The sequence below is a fragment of the Eumetopias jubatus genome, unplaced genomic scaffold, assembly GCF_037043125.1.
Source record: "Eumetopias jubatus isolate StellerSeaLion01/CBP00866 unplaced genomic scaffold, mEumJub1_p1.0 scaffold_1, whole genome shotgun sequence".
In the NCBI taxonomy this organism is placed as follows: domain Eukaryota; kingdom Metazoa; phylum Chordata; class Mammalia; order Carnivora; family Otariidae; genus Eumetopias; species Eumetopias jubatus.
Genome location: NW_028274807.1, coordinates 26848916 through 26861090, shown reverse-complemented (window position 1 = coordinate 26861090; position 12175 = coordinate 26848916). Strand labels below are relative to the sequence as shown.

The following is a 12175-nucleotide window of genomic DNA, read 5'->3' as shown; positions in this document are numbered from 1 at the left end:
GAGGAGATTTATTATGGGATTTGGCTCACATGATTATGGAGGCTGAGATAAGCCATCTGCAAACTGGAGCACCAGGAAAACCAATGGAATAATTTAGTCCAAGTCTGAAGGCCCAAGACTAAATTCTATACCTGAAACTAATATTACACTGTATGTTAGCTAACTGAAATTTAAATGAAATCTTGAAAAAAAAAAAAAATGAAGGCCCAAGAACCAGAGGAACCAATGGTGTAACTCTCAGTCCTGTCAAAGTCCCAAGAACTAGGAGCTCTGATGTCCAAAGTGGGAGTAAACAGATGTCCCAACTCAACAAGAGAGAGAGAGTTTACCCTTCTTCCACTTTTTTGTTCTTTTCAGGCACTCACCAGCTTGGATGATAGACACCATGTTAGTGAAAGCAGATCTCTTTATTCAGTCCATTGATTCAAATGCTAATCTCTTCCAGAAATATCCTCACAGACACACCCAGAAATAATGTTTACCAGCTATCTGGGCATTCCTTAGCCCAGTCAACTTGACACATAAAGCTGACCTTCACAAGGTTGTATCAAAGTTCTTTGTACTGTTCTGAGGATTCTTCTGAATTTTTAAAATTATTTTAAAAGTAAAAGTTAATGCCAGATACTGTTATTGCTCTGCCCTGAAACCCAATCTCTTTTACCTCCTTACTGTTCGTCTTAATTATCCTAAGGGCTTACAAGTTTGTAAAACACATGCCAGGAAATGTTGCAGACAACTTTTACTTTCTACCCTTCCATATAGCTCTTCTCACAAGACGCATGTTATCACATGAGAATCTTTTCCCTTATCTTAGCCATTATATAAAACAAGTATATAAATCTGTAAAATCTATAGAACACCAATTACTGGGTTATAATATTTTGTAGTTAGAAAATTAAGATATGATGAAAAATAACAGAAAAATGCTTAATGAGCAAGTATTAATGTCAGTATTTGATTGAAGATAAAGCCAAAGTCAAATAACAACAACATAGGATAAACTTCCAGAGTAAAAAAAAAGAAAAAAAACACAGAAATTTTATTAAAATTAAATAAATAAAATTAAATTTTATTATTAAAATTTTACTGGTCAGAGTTCTGAATTTTGACATGACCATGCAAGAACAATTATTTTTCGACATACCGAACAGTTAGATTGCTCCTGTAGGCACAGTAATGTGCACTATGAAGCTAAACATACGCTTACTTTCAACTGAAGTCATTGAAAAAACAAGATAGTTTTTGGCTCACTCTGGTACTATATATGTTACTGCTGATGATGAAGTCAGCCCCCCAGGTTATTCATCATTACTTTTTTTTCATATGAAATAACAAGCACTTATTTTTCATTTCTGGACTCAAGCATTTGGTTGATGGTGTGATGCAATGTCATTGAAGCGATCCCACAAATTAAAGCTTTCTGCAATACTGAGGATGCCTTCTGATTATTTTCAGAAGCAGGTTTAAAATAACTGCCCTCAAAGATAAGCAATTCTGGAATGGCAGAGTAAAGAACTTCAAAATTTGATTCCTTTTTATAAGCAATAAAAACACTGGATGAATTGTCAAAATCAACTTTTTCAGAAATCTAGAAATTCACATCGCTTCTCGGCCTTTTGGCTAAGATCAAGTGTAGAAATCTAGAAATTCACTAAATGCTTAGAATAATCCAAGGAGCATTTATCAAGAAAAAAAGGTGAATCTTGGTAAGAACAGTAGTAAGTTTTGAGGCACTTTCACTTACCCTACTCCCAGTCTCCTTTCCCCGGTTTCATGAGAACCTTGGAAATCAGCAATCTCAAACATGGTAGCTGTGGAAAACAGCAGATTAACACTCAGTGGGGTAAGTATAGAAGACTTTTGGAGTCTCCCCCAAAGCTGCATCATCAGAGAACTTTCAGTGTTTGACCTATCAAGTAATTCCCTGAAAAGTCCCATTCACAGGGCTTCTCTTCATTTGACTGGACTAAGAGCCCCCTCAGTGTGAAAAGCACTTTCTCCAGGGCATTTCTTTAAAAACAAAACAAAACAAAACAAAACAAAACAAGAAAAAAGACAAGACAAGACAAGAAAAGAAAAGAAAAAAGCTTGGGCAATTACATAACATCACAGCTGCCTGAAGCAGCAATACCAATTGGGGCAAACAACAGACCAAAAACCATGAAAGAAAAATATAGGCAATTAGGTAATTAAAAGTAATAAAAAAGACATTCAAATTGAAAAGAAGGAAGTAAAACTATCTCTATGTACTGATGATATGCACTTGTATGAAAAAAAAGAAAATCCTAAGGAATTTACAAACACTGTGCACTCATGCCCATGTGCACACACATACACATAAATGCTGTTAGAACTAATAAATGAGTTCAGATAAGTTTCAGAATCAATATACAAACAGCAATTGCATTCCTATACACTAGCAATGAATACTCTAGACATGAAATTAAGAAAACAATTCCATTTACAATAGCATCAAAAAGAACAAAGTACTTAGAAATAACTTGAACAAAAGAAGTGCAAGACTTATACACTGAAAACCACAAAACACTGTTGAAGTAAAAGATCTAAATAAATGGGAAGACATCATGTTCATAAGTTGGAAGACTTGATAGTGTTAAGATGACTGTACTCCTCAAACTGATCTATAGATTCAACACAATACCTGTCAAAATCCCAATTGCTTTTTTACAGAAACTGAGAAGATAGTCCTCAAATTCAGATGGAAATGCAACAGGCCTAGAATAGGTAAAACGATCTTAAAAAAAAAAAAAAGTTGGAGCACTCATTCTTCCTGGTTTGAACTTACTACAAAATTACAAGAAGCATGACAGTGTGGTACTGGCATAAATACATAAAATAGATATAATGTGTGTGTATATATAATATATATGATGTGGGAAACAAAAGCAGAAGAAAAATTATTACATTTCCTTACTATTTACAGCCCATTGACAAGTCCTTGAAATAGGCAGAGTGACATTCCTCTAGAGACTCACCTGCCTCAATGTTAATACTTTGCTACAGGCAAAAGGCAATCTTAGCCCAAACCCCAGGATCCTGTAAGTCTACTTTAATATATAAAAATTCCTTTGGAAACTTCCTTTATCTCTGCCCCCCCGCCCCACCAAGATACATGTTGGCAATCATCCCCCAAGCATATGACCCACTGATATACATCTGAAGGGTCTCATGACTAAGGTTTTATTAGACATTAATAAATGACCTTTTCCCAACAACAGCTAGCCCCCTCAAGGCCCTGGAAACCTTGCTTCCAAAATTCCTTAGAGACTTACACTATCCCTAACCCCCTCCCAACTTGAAAGTATATAATGGGCCACTCCTCATGACTCCAGTGCAGCTCTTTCTACCCACAGGTCCTATCCCCTTGCTTTAATACAACTACCTTTTTGCACCAAAGACTCAAGAATTCTTTCTTAGCAGTTGGTTTTGAACCCTAAGGTCTTTCCTACATCAATATATATACAAAATACATAATATACGTAAAATACATAAAAGGAATAGGATTGAGAATCCAGATATAAACCCATTTTGTTAGGTTCAACAATTTACATTTATTGTCAATTGATTTTTGACATGGGTACCACAACAATTAAAGAGGAAAGGATACTTTCAATTCCTGATGCTGGGATAACTGGATATCCATATAGAACTCTCTCTGTCAAATAAAAATAAATAAAATCTTTAAAAAATATCTCACATCACACACAAAAATAAACTCAGTATGGATTATACACTTAAGAGCTAAAACTATAAAACTCTTAAAAAAGAACATAGAAATAAATCTGTTACCTTCTAATAAGCAACAGTTTCTCATATATGACTTCAGAACTATAAGCAATATCAAAATTAAAAATTTATGTGCCTCAAAAAACATCTTTTAATTTTCTAATTTTTAAATTTATTATTTATTGAAATATATTTGATATATAACACTGTGTAAATTTACAGTGTACAACATGTTAATTTGTTGCATTTATATATTGTAGTATGACAGCCATTGCAGTGCTAATTAGCACCTCTATCATGTCACATAATTATCATCTCTTTTTAGTGGTTGGAATAATTAAGACCGAGTCTTTTAGCAAGTTTGATAATTATAATACAATATTATTGATGTCAAAGAACATCATCAATAAAGTAAAAGACACTCCATAAAATGTAAGAAAATATTTGCAAATCATATATCTGCTAAGGAACTTGTACCCAGAATTATCAAAAAAACACAGTTCAACAATACAGAGACAAATGATCCAATTAGAATAATGGGGAAAGAATTTAGATAAACAATTCTCCCAAGAATAAATACAAATACCTAATAAACACATCAAAAGATGTTCAACATCACTTATCACTATGGAAATGCAAATATAAACCACAATGAGCTGCCACTTTACACCTACAAGGATGGCTAAAATAAAAAAGACAGACAGACAGTGAGTACTGGTAAGTTGTGAAGAAATCACAACTCTCCTACATTGCTGATGGAAACAAAATGGCAGCCACTCAGAAAGCATTTTGGCAGCTTCTCAAAATATTAATGGAGAATTACCATATGACCAGCAATTCTGCCTCTAGGTATAAACCCAAGAAAAATGAAAATATGTCCACACAAAAACTTGTAAACCAATATTCATAGCATCATTAAGCATAATGGCCCAAGAGTGGAAATAACCAAATATCTCCCAACTAATAATGAATAAACAAAATGTGCTATACCCATACAATGGAATATTATTTCTTATTTTTAAAAAATGAAGTAATGATTCATGCTGCAACATAAATAAACCTTGAAAACATTATGCTAAAATGAAGTCAGTTATAAAAGGCCACTTATCATATGACTCTATTCATATGAAATGTCCAGAGTGGCAAATCTATACAGACAAAGGGTAGATTAGGGGTTGGCTGGATCCAGGGGGGAAGGTTGGAGGGTTGGAGAATGACAGTGAAGGGGTGCTGGGGTAATGAAAATGTTCTAAAATCGACTGTGGCAATTGTTGCACAAGTCAGCTACCATACTGGAAGCCACTGAGGGGTTACACTTTAAGTGGGTGAATGATATGATCAATGAATTATATCTCAATAAAGCTGTTAAAAAAGAAAATTTCAAAAAAAATTATAGCCCGCACTTACATTTTTATTTCTAATGCTTTTTAAATGTACATGCAACCTCATAAGATGCCTTGAGAAAATTCTGCTCTTAAATCTTGGATCAGGAAACATGGCCTGAAACAATGTGACTGGATTTCAAGGTAACAAAATCATCTTAGAATTTCTCTCTGTAGCTCTGCTTTCCTTACCTATACACCAATTTTAGCATCATTCCTAGAAAGGACTAATAAGTGCATCCTTACTACAGGTGACATGTAAGAAACATTGACAGTTCTATCACTTCACAAGCAAGTTCCAGCCATTGTATTCTGTGGGCAACTACTGATTATGTGTTGCTATACTGATAATGTTAACTACAATATATAGTGTAAGGTTTTCCTTGTTCAAGCAGGAATTTAAAAAAACATTCACTGAGGTATAATTCTCTCTCTTCATGATTCAGTCTGAGAAAACTGTATGTTTCTAGAAATTTATCCATTTCTTCTAGGTTATCCAATTTTTTGGCACATATTTGTAACATGTAAAGAACATCTGAAAAGTCATTGAAAGGGGAGACAAACCATAAGAGACTATGGATTTTGAGAAACAAACTGAGGGTTTTAGAGGAGAGGGGGCTGTGGGGATGGGTTAGCCTGGTGACGGGTATTAAGGAGGGCACATATTTCATGGAGCACTGGGTATTATACGAAAACAATAAATCATGGATCACTACATCGAAAACTAATGATGAATTGTATGGTGACTAATATAACATAATAAAACAAAATAAAATAATAAAATAAAAAACAAAACAAAACAAAAAAAATCTTTCTCAACTTACAGTGGGGTTATATCCTGAAAAACCTATTGTAAGTTGAATATATTATAAGTTGAAAATGCATTTAATAAACTTTATCTTCCAAACATCATAGCTTAGCCTAGACTACTTAATGTGCTCAGAACACTTACAACAGCCTACAGTCAGGCAAAATCATCTAACACAAAGCCTATTTTATGATAAACTATTTAATATCTCATGTATTTTATTGAACACTGTACTGAAAGTGAAAAACAGAAATAGTTATATGGGTATAGACTGTTGTTTACCCTCATGATCATGTGGCTGACAGAGTTGTGGCTTGCTGCCACTGCCCAGCATCATGAGAGTATCATACTGCAGATTGCTAGCTTAGGAAAATATCAAAATCTAAAATTCAAAGTACAATTTCTATTGAATGCATATTGCTTTTGCATCATTGTAAAGGCAAATTATCATAAGTCGAACCATAGTAAGTTGGGGACAATCTGTACCTCTAGTATGTCATGTAGCTTGTCTGGCTTAAGGTCAGTTATCTGGTTATCTTATGGTAGGTAACAACTACTCTGTGAACATATAATTAATGAATATGAACACACACATAAACCTTCACATTTGCTATACATCAGTGACAAAATTCATGACACTTTCCATAAAGCTTTTCCATTCTTGAAATATACTTTCAATCACACTCAGTGCAATGTAAACTGTAAAGACTCAGAAATACCTAAGCAATGGGTAAAGCAGAAGCACAGAATTAGTCATTATTTCATTCTGCTCTTGAATTCAAACTCTTGACTGAATGTTTAGCCTCCATATATTCGATCTAGAAGGAATTGTCTTCTTAAACTATTTGTTTAGAATCTATTGTTTTGAGGTTTAATTAGTGAGAAACAACTATGTTTCAAATGAATGAAAATAATTCATTTTCACAAGATGTGAAAAATTAACGAGAACTTTTTCTTGAAAAAGTCATGTCCTAATTGTAAGTAGTTTCAAATCAAAAATATTATTAAAGTACTTTAATGCTGTAAATGCTATTCCCTTACTTTACTTACTTGAAGTTCTCAATCACTTCATGCATCATCAATTAGTGATGTATTTTAACTTTGAAATAATCTATACTTTTCAATGATTAATGGATTTTCAACATAGAAAACATTTAAGGGTATTTTCCACTCCAACTGATATCTAGAATGTTCTATCCATCTAAAATGCATATTCAGATGTCAAAAATAAATTCAAATGATATACCTGCTTGTGTTCCTGAAATTAACTGAATGTGATGATAACCTTTGTGAGCAAATTAGCTGGAGATGAAAAAAATGACATGGTATTAAACATTCACTATTTGGTTTCAGAAATACTGAAGTTGAACCCAAGGCTGATGAAATATTTGTGACCAGTCACTGAGACCAGAGTTGAACTTTGGTGCACATGAAGAAAGCACATACAAAGCCAAGGTAAAAGCATGTCACCCAACATTCTTTGAAAACTTGCCAGGCATTAGCACGGCCATCCAGACATTCCAGAGAATGTGTGAACTTTACAGTTTGCCTGAAACAAATACACATACACAGAGAGAGGTATTTTTAATGTTCTTTACTTAAGGTAGCCAACATCATTAATATTTATTTTCTTGCAAAGACACAAAAACTTGCACATAACATCTGTTTTCTCTTACAAATCTAGCTTTAAGAGACAATATATTCAAACTGCGACAAAGACTTTTCAAACTAATCTGTTCCATTTCTCCATTAACTGCCTTTTTTATTGTATTTCACTTAGTTAGTATAATTGACTGGTTCACATCAACTGAGCTATTGAAACAGATATCTGCAGAATGTAACCGGATGTGGCACTCTTTACATTCACATTGAATATGCAGGGAAATTCAGAACTTAGTTGTTAGGTTTCCAAAGAGAAAGTTAAATATGTGAATCAATGTGATTTACATGGTTTTGAATATATTTTGGAGAAGATATTTATTCTATGTCTTTTGTACACCTTAAAACTTTGGGACCTAAATACTCCTTGTTGGCACTCTCCTTTCTTAACCATGTTCACTTTATGCCCACGTCTCTCTGAAGAATGTGTCATTTCTACTGACGTCGAAGCAAGTTCTAAACCCTGATGCATTCTTCAGTCTGGGGATGGAGGGGCAGCTTTCAGTAGAACTCCTTTCTCATAGGTTTCATCATAAACATATTTTATTTCAAACTCAGTCAATATTTAAGGCAAGGAGAGAAAAATTCCCAGAGTAAACTACATCTTAAACTATCTAAACCACGAAAGTGAACATACACGGAATAGATCTATTAAAGTGTTTTGTCAATATCAGCTTTAGTATTGCCACTGGGCTTTATAAAAATTTTAGGACTTAGTAGTTTTTTTTTAAAAGAGAAGCGTTGGAGCTAAATTTAAGTTATTGTTATCAATTTGAGGGTGAACGTATTTTTAAAAGACTAAGTTATCATTTGACAAGAGTTTAAGAGTTATAACTTGCTCCCCTAAGGATGTCCATGCAGATTTTCCCATTCCCCCTTTTGAATTCCCCACAAGATATATCCATTGTATTTTATTGCTGACCAAAACTCTTCCTGAGCTGCCTTAATCATATTTCCTTTGGCATGGAGCAACCCTGAAAAGGATATGGGATGAATAAAAAAACATTCATGAGTTTTTACAAAGTAAACCCATGGGTTTGTTTTAAAAACAAACACTAAATGTTGTTTCAGGAAAGTCTTGCCATTTCAGTAGAAGTTGTAAAGGAAAAATATTTGACATCACTATCACATATTGGGTTTATAGTGCCCTCTCCAAACATAGCCTTTATTATTTTCTCCTTTTAAGGAAAAAGATGCGTGTGTGTGTGTGTGTGTGTGTGTGTGTAAATATACACAAATGTATAAGTGTATGTTTAAAATAATATTCATTTAACAAAAAGAAGCATGAAACACAAACACTGAACAAATATATATGGATTAAATCAGAGTTTAGAAAAATAGTTCCCAGGGTTTTCAAGGCTCTAAAAAAAAGTCAAAGTTACGGAAAACAAAATTAGCCCCACACTGTCCCATTGAGTTTCTTAGCAAAGCACGTGAAATAAGTAACATATAAAGGAAGAGTGTGGAAATGGGTCAGTTTGAGAAGCCTGGTAGGCAATTTTATCACACAGTTAAGTATTCAGGAACTACAAATTAATTTACTAGAAAATAAAATCTTATAATGGAAGACCAACTAAAATACTCACTTACCAGTTCTAATGAACTGGAATGGCCATGAACTAGAGTTTAGAGATGTTCTTCACACAAAAGATTTCTTTTGGAATTTTGCATCCTTACTATCTCTTACGAAATCTACATGACAGCACTCGAGTTACCTTCTCTTCCAAGAAATGTTATCTGATTCTTAGTCCCTTTCTGTCTGTCCCTCTACCACCCAGTATAGGCCTTCATCATTGTATTTCTCAACCTATAATTTTTGGTTTAACTCTGTTTTTTTCCACTAGACTACAAGTACATTGAAAGCATAGGTATGTTGCCTCCATTTTTGTGTATCCAGTGCATAAACCACAGTAGCGTCTCGTTCAGGGTTTTTTGAATGAATGCCATGAGTAGCAATGTCTGGGAAAGATGAAGCATATAGGAACTACCACTGATAGTTTGCTTACCTTGAACCTAGCCCAGTACTAGACAGTTAAGTATTTTACTCATCTATTTCTCACATCAACACAGTAAAGTGGCTATTTTATGTATGGATATGCTCAAATTTTAAGAGATTGAGTAGCATGATCTGGTCTTCAACAAGAAGTTATAAACCCTGCAATTTAAATCCAACAATTCTTGATTCCAAAGATCCCTGCTTTCTTCCTGAACCCTGCTGCTTCCAAGGAGCAGAGTCGAACTTAGAAAGTAGATTATTCAGAACAAAAAGTAAGATTCTGTGGAGACTGCCCAGATATAGCTTTACATTCTTAATCTCCATGCTGCTGTTTCTTGTTTATCCTTGTGTCATCGAGATTATCTTTTTAAATACTTCCCACTTTTTGATGTAGGATAATTTCTTTGACTCAAGCTTAGATTCCCTTCTCTTTCAAAGTTCATCAGAAGTCCATTCTTCTACTAATTTCAAAAGGACTCTGGTGCAGAAGGTTGACTAATCATAGCACTCATTTCATGGTACATTATCAGCACTGGCCCACACAAACCCACACTTGCTTTATTCGTCATTCCGTTATATTCCCATAGCCCAGGCCCTTCCCCCTCTACCACAGGCAAACATTCTAATGGGTTTAACATGGTTTTGTTGGTATGTGTTCTTTCAAAATGCTTCTTTCTTGTATGCACATATTTTTAATTTATATAAATTATGTTTTGTTGTACATCATATTCTTTTTATTTTTTTTTGAATGCCATATTTTTTGTGAACATTATTTTATTGGTGTGTATATATTTAACACATTGCTCCATAGTGTGCATCAAATTTTCTACCAGAACCACCTGGAAACACTCACCCTTACTTCCTTATCCTATTTGTCAAAGCACATGGAAAAAAAATAAATGGGAAAGCAAATCAATTCAAGGTCACCTAATCTTTCACCGATGGAGATTAAAGTAAAGTATATATAATACGTTACATTAATGAAGTACTTTAAGTTGCTTATACTACACCTGTTCAGAACATTCACATGTTCATATTTAGGAATTTTGTGGGGTTATTGCTTGATATGCAACATATGGGATGAGGTAGAGAAATTAAAAAGAATCTGGGATAATAAAATGATATGAATTAAAGATGGGTTATGGAGTGGCTATGAGAACTAAAATAAAAGAATAAAAATTTTTTTAATCACTGATGAATAGTATCATTTACTTTGAAGACAAGGAAGTATCATCATTTATAGATTCTTCTTTACAGTATCCTTAATTTCATCCTCCTTCAAAAAGTAATTTATGGAACACTAACTATGAGACAGTCATTTTAATTTAAACAACCCAACAAATTTGAAGTTACTACCCTAATTTATTAAAAAAGAAGCTAAGATATTGAGGAATATGCAAAAAGATGTAGAGTTAAGGCAAGGCTGGAAGAAACTGATTCAATCCTCGAGTTGGGTGAGCACAGGTTTTGGTCAGAAATACTTGGCTCAAATCTCAACTCTGCTATTTAACCATTCTCTGACATTTTGCAAGTTACCTACACACTCTGCCTTAGTTCCTTATCTGAGAGTGAAGTTATTGATGCCTACCTAAATAATTGCTGTGGATATTAGAGATGAAACATGGAGAGTATCCAAAACAGTGTCTGGCATGTAGCTGGTACATATGTATGTTATTTCCTCACTCTTACTAAACTCACATATTTCATGGAAAGTGGCATTAGAACCCACATTTGGGGGGCATAAATTCAGAACCTGTCCCAGGAAAATAGTTATATCTTTAATTAATCAACATATGATATACTTCAAAAGCATCTGATGTCTAATCTATTTTGTGTCTTTACTTGCCTCTCTTTCCAATACTTATTGACCAGAGTAGTCTTCCTTTACTACCAGAGCAATCTTCCTTCTGGCCTTTTGCCTGGATCATGTTAGTAATTTTCTCAAGAAAGCACCATATTTAAAATCCTTCACAACCTGGACTCCACCTACTTTCCAAATTCATCTGTTTCTATTACCTGGGCTACAACTTGGGAAAGGTCTTGTCTTTATTCTGCCTTCATTTTTACTTATCAATTGCCTTGCCCCTACATAGCAATCTCCCTGCTTCTTCATTTCAAATTTTCATCTATCCTTCAAGGCTCCAAAAGCCTTTACTTCCCTATAATTTGATGTGTGTAGGACAGAGCTCCTCTGAACCTTTGAAGTACAGACAAAGCTTTTTCCTCTTCTCATATGGCATTTATATAGAACTTCAAATTGTAGATATTTGTATTCTTAACTCATTCTCCATGGTTAATTAAAGCCTGTTGAAAACAGGAACTGTCTTACTCATTTCTCGTCAGCTGTTCCACCTCATACGTAAGACCTTACACACAGTTGGTGCTTAGCCAATATTAGTTGGACATAATTAAAGAGCCTGAAGGTTTTCATTCCTGGGTTGTTGGAACTGTGTTTCTGAAACTAATTTAATTTTCCAGGTAACTTCTATAAAAGCAAAAGTAACTTTCAAGAAGATGATAGAGAACAACCGATGAATAAAAGAGTTAAACTTTCAGGAAGCAGTGACAGCATTCATTTGCTTC

The 12175-nt window shown here is 34.0% G+C and overlaps 1 pseudogene; it reads left to right on the top strand.

Moving 5' to 3' along the window:
• The first annotated feature begins 1600 nt into the window (after positions 1-1600).
• LOC114219453 (U2 spliceosomal RNA) lies at positions 1601-1759 on the top strand (annotated as a pseudogene).
• The last annotated feature ends 10416 nt before the right edge of the window (positions 1760-12175 follow it).